We start from the raw sequence: 13,079 nt of genomic DNA, 5'->3' as shown, positions 1-13,079 counted from the left end.
TATAGAAGTTGGCAAATCGGCTGTTGGGGTGGGTGTTGCTTCAGGAAGAAAACTGAGTGGCCGAATTTCTTTTCATTCTTTTCTTTCTGTTGCAGTACTGCGAAGAGCATCTTAGCTGGTGCCCTTCTATTCAAACGTCCCCAACTACTGCTTAAAAGTCAAATGCAAACACATCCTTTTCCTCAAAAGGGGTCTCTCTGTTCTTCTGTGCTTGCCCAACAAAGATGGGGGTTGGCTAAGAGATGAGGAGTGCAACCCTAGGTTTCCTGAAAAGCAAGGAACAAAGATGACAGGCAAAGGTCTTTTCTCATGGGAGATGTGGAGTCAGTTGTGGAGGCCCAGAGGACAGCTGTCCCTGGGAGCTGTGCTCCTTTTCTTTTCCCCTAGTTTCACTTGGTGTCTGAAGGGCACTCCACCGCTAGACTTTATTTGGATTGGTCCTGTGATTAAGTTGGGGACTGGCAAAACAGGGGCTTGGAGTGGCAATCTTTGCTTCTTATAGAAACCCAAGAAAACGAACTTGTTTCAGAGAGGTCTTTAAACATCCACGGTGACCCCTTTAGATTTGCCCACCCGCATGTCAGCTCCAGGACCCCAACTAACCTAACAGAAATCTGTAGTGAGTGGGAAGTGAAAAGTGGACTCCCTGGCCAGCAGCCAGCCAGTCTAGTCCAAGCCAGCAATTTTCAAGGAGTTGTAAAGTAACGATTGCAGCTTGTCTCTAGCCTCCAGCAAATATACCTACCACCTTGTATCAGTTTATTTTTGCTCCACCCTTTAAAATGAAAGCCCACACAACGGCAAATTAACGGATTTCCTCTGTTGCAAATAAAACCCACTTACCCTCAAACCAAGACTTCCCTCCTCCTCTCTCCCTGCCATCTGACTCCTTGCCTAGGCAGCCCTTCCCCAGGAATCTGCTGAATCCCACCTCCCCTTTTTAAACCGGTGGCTTGCGAGTAGTTTGTTTTGTTACATTTTTAACTTTCTAAAAATATTTGGAAAAGCTCTCCCCAGGGCTAAGGAAACTTTAGTTCCTGTTAAGCCACGTGGTTACAAAAATATACTGGAAGAGAGCTACTTAGTTTTCTAAAAAGCCAGGCATGGCTTGAAGTCAACATGCTTGGGAAGAGACTGAATTTTCAAAACTACTGGTGGGAATGGGCAAGGGCAGGTTGGAGACTCCAAGGGGACTGATGTTTGCCGCAGAGCTCTGAATCCTTGGTGAGGGAAAGCTGGTTGTTGCCTTGGCTGTCGATTAGAGAGGTGTGGGCAGAAGGATGAGTGGGGGCTTTCCCAGGGTTTACCCCCATGGACCCTGGAAAGTGTCTCTAGGCTCCTTGAGTCTCCCACTAGGTCTTTGTCTGGTCCCACTTTCTTGGCCAGTTCCCAGCCTGCCTCTCTACCGCTTGATTCTTTCCATGGAGTTGGGGCGCACGGCTAGGGCCCACTGCCCCTCCCTTCTTCCTTCTGGCAGGCTCAACACCCCCAAGGCTGAGTAGGGGTAAGTGTGTAGGGTTGAGGGTGTGTGCTTTCAGAGAAAGGGAGGTGTCACTGGCCTCTTGCATTGGAGAAACAGGTCAGCTGCCTCAGGGCGATGCGATGACCCAGAAGGGACTTTTTTCCTTCCCTCCTTCCGGCTGAATTTTGAAGGTCTTTATCGGTCTGAGTGTTGCTGGGTGGGACTGTCTTGGCCAGCACGGCGTTCTCAGTTTCCTTCTCTGCCTCTCCCGGGCTCTTCCCCGGGGCCTCGCTCTCCCGAGCGCTCTCTCCTAGCACCACAGACAGCTCCCGGGGCGCGCGGGGAAGCGTAGCGCTGGGGGCTGCCGGGTTCCCTGCGAAGCCTAGGCGACCGCGAGGGGAGCGCCGGGGAAGGGTCGACGGCGCCCGCGGGGGAGGTCCGCGAGGTGATTACAAAGAGCCCTCCCTGGCAGCGTTACCTGATTAGCTCTAAGTCCAAACAGGGTCACATTCCAAAGAAGAAAATCTTCAGATCAATAAAGTAATTCAAAAACGCAAAGATCTCGGGGTAAGTAGTGCTCAGTGACAGATCAACTCTAAACCGTCCCTATTTAATAAGTTCTTAGTGGAAGCCGGCTGGGGAGGAGCGGGGCCTCAGGTCTGCGGCTTCGAAGCCCTTGCGCCGCGGCCGCAGCGAGGTCGCCAGTGGAATCGCTCTAAATGGCACTTTTTACTCCCTCCGCTCGCGCTGCCGGGACTGCTCCGCGAGCCGCCGCCTGGGTCGATGGAAGCCCAGGAGAAGCGCTCCCAAGGCGGGTGGAGCGGGTCCTCCTCCCCGCAGTCCTGGGAGTCTCCCGGCTTCCGCCACTATCCGGTCCAGGACAGCCAGCGGGTCGCCTCCGCGGGAGCTCCACCGAAAGAAGAGGACCTTCCAGCGCGCGAGATTGAACTTGATTTACGATAAAAGGGCTTTGTCACTTTGTGGAGCTGATGGATTCCCGCCCCCACCCGCCCCTCTCTCTGGCCGCCAGACTTGATTCTTTAGCGCAGAGGCTCTAGATGTGGCTGTCCTCTCGCCTTCTGCTGACGATTCGCGCGCACACCGCAGCCCGCGGTTTGAGCGGAGGTTCCCGGGGCCCGCGGCAGCGCTCGGGCTCCAAGTGGGGTCTCCCACGGTGCGCGCCCCAGCGGAGACTCTGCGCTCCTCTGCCCCAGGACAGCCCCGCGGCCACAAGTCCCCGCGCCCGGTTACCGACCGTGTTTCGGGGAGGAATGCGTGCATTAGGACAGGGACCCTATAGAGCAAGGACAGGAGTCCAGATGCTTTTCGCGATTAGTGCTAGGGTTGGGCCTACAGAGCAGGGCCCCTCTCTCGCATCTCAGTGCGCTCGGGAGAGAATATAAAGGCTTCTCCTTTTCCGGTAACGATAATATATCTTTGCCCAGGTGGGTGCCCATATCTGCATTCCACTCCATTTCCACCTCTCCTCAGAAGGCCTCCTGGCTGCAAATGACTGCCTTCTTCAGATTTTCCCCTCAGTTCTTGAAGCCAACTCCTCTTTGTTGATTCCCTGCCCCTTCTCCCTTACAGTTGGAGGGGTGGAAATGCTAAGTGGAATTTAGGAGCGGGTAGAGACTTGCAGTGGCATGGATTCCCTATATTTTGTAGGTTCTGGCACCACTGGGGAGCCCCAAAGCATCTGGGGGCTGGAGGAAGAAGTGTTCCCGTGCATCTTTACCTGAAATGGGAGGAAAAGTTTTCTATAGAGCAGTATGTATTTATAATGCGCCTCAGGAGAGACGAATTTGGCATCGGTGGTACTTTGTTTCCGCACTCCTTTGCTACAAAATCAGAGTGCTCATCGTGAGAAACTAGTCTACCTTCTGTCGACCTAAAAAAAAAAAAGAGGCAAGCTCAAAATTGTCAAAAAGATTAGTTTGTTTGGGAGTAGCAGAGGAATTGCAATTTGGGACATGCTAACTGTAGTAAGCTACAAGCAAGTGTATTGAGGGTTTGGGGCAGGCCATATTTATGGGCAGAGAATGTAAAGAGGCAAGAACTCAGTTAGCATCTGTTAGAATAAAAAACAAATGGAGACCAGCTTTGAAAATTCCCTGAGCAGACAAAACCAGTCCAGTCATACAAATAAAGCTCAATTCAGCTTATTTTGTAAGATCAACTGGACCTGGGTCATTTCTTGTTCATGTCTCTGGAAACCATAAGCAAAAATTTCCCAAGGTTGATATGAAGTAACTCCTGACCAACTCCCTATCAACTTAAGAAAATTCCAACATTATCAGTTTTCTATAAATGAAGAAATTATGGGAAATCAGTCTCTCCGTCCCTAATTTTGTTTTCCTGAGTGCACATATGGGAGATTTCTACATTTTATATCGTCTGGTTCCATTTTAGATTGAAATTCTTTTATATTTTCCCCTTTTGATCAAGATCTTTCATAGAAAGCACCATTGATCAATTATGTCATTCGGGTATTGCTTGTTAATGTCTGTCAGAAGTATAGTTCTTTATAGGTGGATTGTATTGTATGTCCTATGAAGGTGAGAAGGACCATCCTCAGGAGTCTTTTCCCATGAAGCTGAGGAAGGCCATCCTCAGGGGTCTTGTTTTAGGGAGGAAGGAAATGATATGGAATTTCTTTGGGCTCATTTGAACAAGAGGATTGAAAAATGAAAAATCTCAGTTATGTCCTTCTAAGGGGGACCATTTAGTTTCCATGGTCAGCTGAGTTTCAGGAAAAGTCTTTGAAAGGAAAATAATTTTATTTCGTACATACGTTTGGGAAGAAGGCATTTGTTTACTAATGCAAACCAGCAGAAATTTAATTAAAAAGATCAGACTGAGGCCCAAAAGTCCAATGATAGCTGTTGATTGAAATACACCTCTGGGGGCGCCTGGGTGGCTCAGTCGGTTAAGCATCTGCCTTTCAGGCTCAGGTTGTGATCCCAGGTTCCTAGGATCCAGCCACACTGGGCTTCTTGCTCAGTGGGGAGTCTGCTTCTTCCTCTTCCCCTGCCCCTCCCCAAGCTTGTGTGCCCATGCACACACACTCTCTTTCAAATAAATAAATGAATAAATAAATAAATAAATAAATAATCTTAAAAAGAAAAAAGGAATATACCTCCCAACCAGTTTCCCCAGTTGTCTATATTAAATAGATTGAAAATGTCCCAAATTCTGGGAGGTTGGCCAACTTCTGCTAGCAGCTTGATATTGTCTTTTGTTATTTTTAGTTCTTGTGTTATTTTCCATGATTTATTGACATAAAAATAACATTCTTCTTCAAGTGAGGTGCAGGTTCCCCCTTGCGGAGCAGTGAGGAGGTTTAGGGCTCTGTGGTTTTGTAGGATTACTTCGGCAAGGCTATCTGTTTGTTTTTGTTGATATTCAAAAGCTTGAACAGAAACATTGGAAATGGTAGACATGACTATAGAAGGATTGTGAATTGCTTTTTCAAGGTTTGCTATTCCAATCTAAGTTTAAAAAGCTCTGGCAAAAGTAGGCCCCAAACCCTTTTTGTCTACCATAGGGTTATAGCTAGGCAGCCACCCAAAATTATAATTCTCCCAGTTCCAACATGTCCTTTTAAATTGATAAAAGAAAGATCCCAGAGTAGGTATATAAGCAGTAGAAGGAAGAATTTTTCTAATTTTGGCATTAGGGGTGAGGGAAATAATCCTACAACCTCCCTCCCAATTAAGGTCAAGTGTAGAATATGTTTCTTCCACATAAAAAGAAACACCCAGTGTCTACTAAGAGTAAGGCATAGTTCGGCCCTTTTGCCCAGATTCTTATTCCTGGAATGAAAGAGGGAATTTCATGATCAGAAGTATAATCATTTATACAGAGCACATGATAATCTAGTTTATTAGCATTATGGAAATTGTTATGTGGGCATCTTAAATATCTATAGAAGTGGAAGAAAGTATATTTGAAATAACAAGTGAACTGATCTAATATAAGTAAGGTTTTGGCGGAGGCCTGGAAGATATCTAGGGAAAAAGTAAGTTAAGTTTCCACCATTCATCAGATTTTTGGTCAATTCCCAATGAAGTACCATTGAGTGAGAACACATTGACTTCCCATTTTCTGGTATTATTATGGTTTTCATTGCCCCACCGCAGAGATATATTAATGGAGGAGAGGATATAGTCTTCTGGATTCCAAATAGGAAGTGAATTCATGTTCATTTGGATCATATAAAATACTATAGTCACAAATATTTAATATCCTAGAATTTTGCCATTTCTGTCACTGTTTTTGAAACATAAAGAAAAAACTAGGGTAAGAGTCCAGACCTGAGTGAGAGATAATCTTTTATGGGTGGGGGGCACCCAAGGAAAAGCCATAGTATTTGGTACCAGTCTTCTAGGAGGAAAGACAAGTGTTGCTCCAAAGCTACCAAAGGAAAATCCTGCATCTTTACTAGATAGGTTTTGTCATCCTTCTAAAGATAATGGCCAGGCCACCAATTCAGATTCATCATGAGTAATATTTGCTCTGGCACAAATCCAAGAATCAGTAATTTTAGCAGAATCAGAGAGTTTTTGTAATGTGGGGATAAAATGATGTGTTAAACCTCAAGTAAAGGACAGTAGAAAAATTAAGGAAAGAACAGTCGAAGGCCTGAAAGACCTGATTTAACTAAACATAGATTAATTAAAAAAGAACAGGAAAGCTTATAGGCCTGGTCCAGATATTTTGAGTAAGCTGTCTACTCCAAGTGCCATCTGCTTTAGTTCCTAGAAATTTTCAGTTTCAGGTCACCAGTTCATTCAGATTTGGGGGCTTTCTTTACATGTTGTACATGAATCCCAGGCAACTATTCCTTGAAGTTTGGCTGCATGGGGATTAGTTAATAACACATGGTAGGGACATTTTCAGCAAGATTGAAGAGTCTTTTTGGAGATGTCTTTTCCAGCAGACAAAATTTCCAGGCTAAAGATATGATGTTTGATATCTTCATCTCCAGGGAGTGCACTGTTGAAAGATTGTCCTACCAGAGTGTGATTATTCTCTGTGGACTTGATCGGGTCTTTGCAAAATTAACATATACCCCTCTCCTTTGTTAGTTGGGGCTAAGTGCATTGGCCATCCTGTAATTATTTTATTTTATTTTAGATTTATTTATTTTTAGAGAGAGAGCGAGAACATGGGGGCGGGCAGGGCAGGAGCAGAGGGAGAGGGAGAGAGAGAAACTCAACCAGGCTCTGCTCGCAGAGCTCGACTTGGGGCTCAATCCCATGACCCTGAGATCATGACCTGAGCCAAAATCAAGAGCTAGATGCTCAACCAACTGAGGCACCCAGGCACCCCCTGTAATTATTATAAAAGGTGAAAATTTATGCATCCAAAAGGAAGTAGATCTAAGATTTAGAAGGACCAATGATAATGCTTTTGCCAAGGTATTTGGATGGTTTCCACTAATTTAGCTGAGTCAATAATTCCATTTGTATGTTAGACCAGTCCTGAGGATTGAGGACGATAAACACAATGAAAGTATTGCAGAACTGGCCAGATAGCCCAGACTTGTCAAAGTATTTGACCATAAAATGGATTTCCCAATCACTATGAAGACCAAGAGGGAATAATCTTTTCCAATAGCATTTTAGGTACAGAAGAGTTACCTGTCTACACGGGAAATCTTCAGTCCAATATGAAAACATACAAACCATTACTGGAACTGGAACATACTTATATCCACAAGATGGGGGCAATTGTATGATATCCATTTGCCAAACCTCAAATGGTTCATTGGGTAAACTATCTGGGGGCAATATAGATGAGTTTCCTTCAGTTAAATTTAGGACAGATGGAACAAGCAAGATAAGCACTTTTTTTGTGCCTTGCAGATGTTTTCCACCAATGTTGATTCATGAACATCATCATTTTATCAGTTGACCAGTGATTTAATTAATGTATGGTAGTTATTAATGGACATTTTAGATTTTCTGGCAGGACCGGTAGTCAGAACCAGAGTTTCTTTTCTTGATGACACCAACAGCCTATAGATCTCCAATTTTGTTTTTCTTTTTTAGGGGCCAATTGTTATATATCTTTGGTTAATTCTCTTAGGTCATCACCAGGGGAAGTAGTTTTCTGGACCATGATAGAGGTTTGGTCTTTGGATCCCATAAGAGCAGCATTTTTTTGCGATGACATCGTCAGTGGTTTCCTTTGGCTTCCAGACAGTCAGACTTAGAATGCCCAAGGACTTTAATAATAGTCAGAAGGGCTGGCAGGAGTATAGCCTCTAATAAATCTTGGACACAAGGACGATTTTTAATTTTGTCTCTGCTGGAAGTAAGGAAACTTTGTTGTTTCCATAACATTCCAAAATCATGGGCTACTCTAAAAGTATATTGACTACCAGTATAGATGTTTGTGGTTTTACCTGTAGCTAGAATACATGCTTGAGTAAGAGCATGTAATTCAGCTTGTTGGACTCAAGCTGCCAAAGGTAAGGGTGCAGCCTCAATGACCTCAAAAGGAGTTGATATCACACATCCAGCACACTACTTACCATTTTCATTTATCAGGTAAGAGCTATCAGTAAACCATGAGAAATCAACATTTGCCAAGGAGGCTTCGTGTAAGTTATCATGAGGGGTTAATAGGTAATCTGTCAAAGTCAAACAGTCATGGGGATTTCACCCATGGAATAAGGAAGAAGAGTAGCAGGGTTGAGATTGATAGGACAAACAAGAATGATAGGACGGGAGGTTAGCAAGAGAATTTCCTAAGAAGAGGCTTGCTGAGAGGTGTTGGGTGTGGCGTGAGTTCAAGAGAGCTTCAACGGCATGAGGTACAAGGACGTCAAGGAAGATCCTAATAACGATTTCTTCAGTGGCCTTGCCCAGAAAGGCAGTAGAAGTGACAGCCCTAAGGCTTGGAGAGGGGGAACCATGGGATCCAACTGTAGGCTAGAGGTTGGCTAGAACATAGAGGTTGGTGTGGTAGCCTCCACGTATTTGGGTTAAGTACTCTGAGGGCATTTCCCTCCTTTTCATATACAAAAAGGAAAAAGGGTAGCCGATAGTTTCACTGTCTAAGGACAGGTGGATTTATTAAGATTTCCTTCAAGGTTTTGAAAGCCAATTCTTCTTTGTTTTCCTAGGTAATGGGGTCGGGTTTAGTAGTTTTTAAAAGGACACACAGGGTCCTTAAGGGTCATTAAGGAGAAGTTTGAAATCCGATTGCAAAAATAACCAGCTAGCTCAAGCAAACTCTGTAATTGACATTTGGTTTTAGGTTTTGGGAAGCTTAAGATGCCATGAAGCCTACCAAAACCATGTAACCTGGTTTTGAGATTAAATGTCCTAAATATCGGACTTGAGTTTGAACAAAATGCAACCTTTTCTTTGAGACCTTGTGTCCTTTAGTGGTAAGAGTTTTAACAGGTGAATATTGTCTTGTGAGGAGGTCTTAGAGGGTGAGCAGAGAAGTAAATCATCTACATCAATATTGTAGTAACGTGGAGTCTCCAGAAAATTTTATATTGTCTTAGTCAGATTTTAAAATTTGTGAGAAGTAAAAAGGACTTTCAGTAAAAATCCTGGGGGCCTTATTGTCCAGGTGTACTCTTATCTTTCCCAAGTAAAATAAAAAAGATATTGACTAGCCTTATCAATTGGAATACTAAATAATGCGCTGCATAACTGGATCACAGTGAAAATTTTGCTTTTGGTAGGGATGGATACCAATAACCTATGGGGATTAGGAACAACAAGATAGCAAGGAACAACGTTATCATTTATTATTCAGAGATCTTGGACAAATCTCTATCCTTGGCCATTAGGTTTTCTTAAAGGTAAAGTAGGTGTATTAAAAGGACTGGTGCAGGCAATAATAAATCCCTGTGCTTTATACTCTCCTATGATAGGTTTTACATAAAGCTTTCTTGTTTATAGGGTGTTGATTACTTTTGGGAAGAGGTTTTGAGGGATCAGTTTGGATTTTAAGGGGAAGGGAGCATTATGAATTCTGCCTATGCCCATGGAGGATTTTGCCCATAGACTAGGGGACACTAAAGCTAATAATGGAAATGAGTCTGAAGTTTGATCTTCCTTGGTTTGTAAAATACATGAGAAAGAAAAAGGGTTTGGATTTTCTTGAGGATTTGGCTCAAGGGATTTTAGTTCAGGAGATTTGAACTCAAGAGTTATTTCTCCCTTTTGAGAGAAAGAAATGGCAGCATGATGTTTTTCTAGGGAATCTCATCCTAATAAGTGGATATGAGCAGATTTATTGAGGAGAAATGGGTGTTTAACTTGCAAAGGTCCCAAGCAAAGGGGTGTAGGTTTAGAAATAGGGACACATTGTGGTTTATTTGAGATCCCCACTATTTGGATAAATGTATTACTCTGAGGAAGGTACTGTTGTTTTTTTGTTTTGTTCTGTTTTGTTTTGTTGTTTTGTTTTTAGGGGCTGTTTAATTGTAGTGGGTTGACCACTGATAGAATAGCTCCTGTGTTGATTAATATTGTAAGAGGTTGGTTCCCAATCTGGAGAGTAGTTTCCCCCAGCCTATTTAATGGTAGAATGGGAAACAGTCCTTGTGTTTCCTTGGACCCCCATCATTGGGATGAGTCTGACCCCTGGCTGGTGAAAAGCTGTAATTGTCTAGACCTTTTTTACTTGTAGCAGTCCTTTCTCCAGTGGCCAGGTTTTGTTTTGGTTCTTTCTTTCTTTCTCTTCTTATTTTTATTTATTTATTTTTTCAATAATGACAGAGTTTAATAGGGAGAGCTTGGGAGATTCCATCTGTTGAATTTGGAAACTTAAAATTTTAGTTGCCTTTCTTTTGGATTCATCAACCGGGGTGCAAGTTAACGGATGAGCTAGGTTGACAAGATTAGGGGTAGACATTGTTTCCCAGTCTATGCAAGTTCTATTGACTAACAGAGATAGGTCTCTGTTTAAACTATTTATAAACATTGAATTAAAGGCCACCCTGAGAGATTCAACATCTATAGGGAGTCCAGAATTTAAAAACAATGTGGAGTCTGCTCTGCTGTACCAAGCATGAACAGATTTAGCAGGCTTTTGGGCACATGCCTTAATTTTGTTCCAGTCTACCGGTTTAGGGAAAGCCCTTGGGATGGCAAGATGCAGGCTTTTGGCTAGGGCACAAGTTTGGTCATATAAAAGAGCTGGTGGTTGAGTTACTTGGAATTCTAAAGTTTGTTCAGGGCTTTCCACATTAGCAGTTTTCATCCAATACTGGGTTGACCTTCTCCAATAAGCATATAGACTAATTGACAAAGAGGAGAAGTGAGGCTGATAAGTCTGAATTACAATATTGAATTCTTCTGCAAGTCTATGAGGATCCTCAGTTACCTTGGGAAAATATTTTACCATATATACCTCTAAGTTCAGATTTGGTCCGTGGGACATAAGAAATTAATGATTTAGTTGGATCCTCAGAAGGCCTAATTTTAAAAGGGAGAGTTTTAACAGGCTCAGTTGGTAAGGTTTCAGCTTAGAGAAGAAGGGGAGTTTAGATAAACGAAAGGGTTAGAAGAAGACAGAGGTGGATCTAGAGGAGGTGGAGCAATGGGTTTAGGGGTTTAGGCCAGTGTTGCCATGGAAGAGGCTTCAGATTTTTTTTTAATCTCCATCTAGTAGTTTGCCTCAGTTACTTAGAAATAGTATTTTGTAAAAAGGCAATTTTAGAATCTTGAATATGTTCGGAAGCCTCTAGGTACCAATTAAAATAGCTATCCCATTCAGATTGTTTAATTCTATTGCAGCAGTCTTCTCATTTAGTCTGGAGAAAAAGCAAGTTTGGGGAGATCAAAAGTTCCCCATAATGGCCATTGAAGTTCTAAATTACCTTTAGTAAGATTGGTCAATTTAGTTAAAAATGCGCATGAGGAGAGGCCATAATTTTTTAACATAAAACGGGCAGGGTCCCTGAAGGAGGGCCACCCTTAGAGCATTTTAGATGATTTGGGATCCCATATTTTAGCGGTTTCCTTGAGAGCAAAAGAAAAAAATAGTCTTAAATAGCCTGATGGGTATGCTTTCAGAGTTGGGAGTTGTGTTTTGTTTTATGGTGTGTCCTTCACGGGATACCATTCCTCGCCCTCCTAGATGGTTTAACTGTCTGATCCATGACCAGGTGTCCCTTGTTGTGTGGATACTGTGTTGCATTTGGCAGGCCACCAAACGTCAACCTGGCCTGTCCCTGATTAACTTATGCTTTCATGGGAGTTTTTGGCTTTGGAGACCGAAGTCTTTCATAATGAGGTGGCAAGTGCTCTAGTAGCATTTATTTGATCCAACCCATGCCCACTGATATCATGTGTTTTTTTTTTTAAAGATTTTATTTATTTATTTGAGAGAGAGAATGAGAGAGAGAGAGCACATGAGAGGGGGGAGGGTCAGAAGGAGAAGCAGACTCCCTGCCGAGCAGGGAGCCCGATGCGGGACTCGATCCCGGGACTCCAGGATCATGACCTGAGCCGAAGGCAGTCGCTTAACCAACTGAGCCACCCAGGCGCCCTGATATCATGTTTTTTTTTTTTTTTAAAGATTTTATTTATTTATTTGAGACAGAGAGAATGAGAGACAGAGAGCATGAGAGGGAGGAGGGTCAGAAGGAGAAGCAGACTCCCTGCCGAGCAGGGAGCCCGATGCGGGACTCGATCCAGGGACTCCAGGATCATGACCTGAGCCGAAGGCAGTCGCCTAACCAACTGAGCCACCCAGGCGCCCCCCTGATATCATGTTTTTAAAAATTCATTTTGCTTAAGAATTCTGAAGAAATTATACTGAAATTCTAGCGTGCTTCTAACAAGACAACAAACAAGTACTCACCAAAAGAGACAAAGCTTTTAAACAGATCCTAAATAAAGTCAGAGAGCTCAACCAAACACAAGGAGTTTGGAATCCAAGAAAAGACTTCACAAAACAGAAAACAGACAATGACCCACAGAGGTGATGAATGCAAGGGACTCCTTGTGGATACGTCCCTCGCTGGATTCCAAGGGTTGTTCTTTGGGGGTCGCCTCCTTTGGATCCCACTTCTGACGCCAAGGAATGTCAACCTAAAAATGAGGGAAACTGAGTCGAGCTCAAAATTGTCAAAAATATGAGTTTATTTGGGTATAGCAGAGGAACTGGAATTCAGGACCTGCAGACTGCAGCAAGCTACTGGTGAGCCCGCTGAGGGTTTGGGGCAGGCTATATTAATGGGCAGGGAATGTGAATTGGGGAGAGTTCAGTTAGCATCTGTTAAAATAATAAACAATCAGAAACCAGCTTTGCAAATTCCCCAAGCAGACAAAACCAGTCCAGCATACAAATAAAGCTCAATTCAGGTTATTCTGTGAGATCAACCCACCCTGGGCCATTTCTTGTTCATGTCTCTGGAAACCGTAAGCAAACATTTTCTGAGGTTGGTATGAGGTAACTCCTGACCAACTTCCTCTCTTAAAAGACAATCCCAACATTATCAGTTTTCTGTAGATCAGGCATTTATGGGAAATCTGTCCCTCAGTCCTTAACGTTTTATTTTCCTGAAGGCACATGAGTGAGATTTCCCATTTTATATCCTCTTGTTCCATTTTAGATCGAAATTCTTTCACAATTTAAA

This window comes from Leptonychotes weddellii, chromosome 4 (assembly GCF_054177405.1).
Source record: "Leptonychotes weddellii isolate Sample4059 chromosome 4, ASM5417740v2, whole genome shotgun sequence".
NCBI lineage: Eukaryota > Metazoa > Chordata > Mammalia > Carnivora > Phocidae > Leptonychotes > Leptonychotes weddellii.
Note: the sequence above shows the minus strand (reverse complement) of the source record.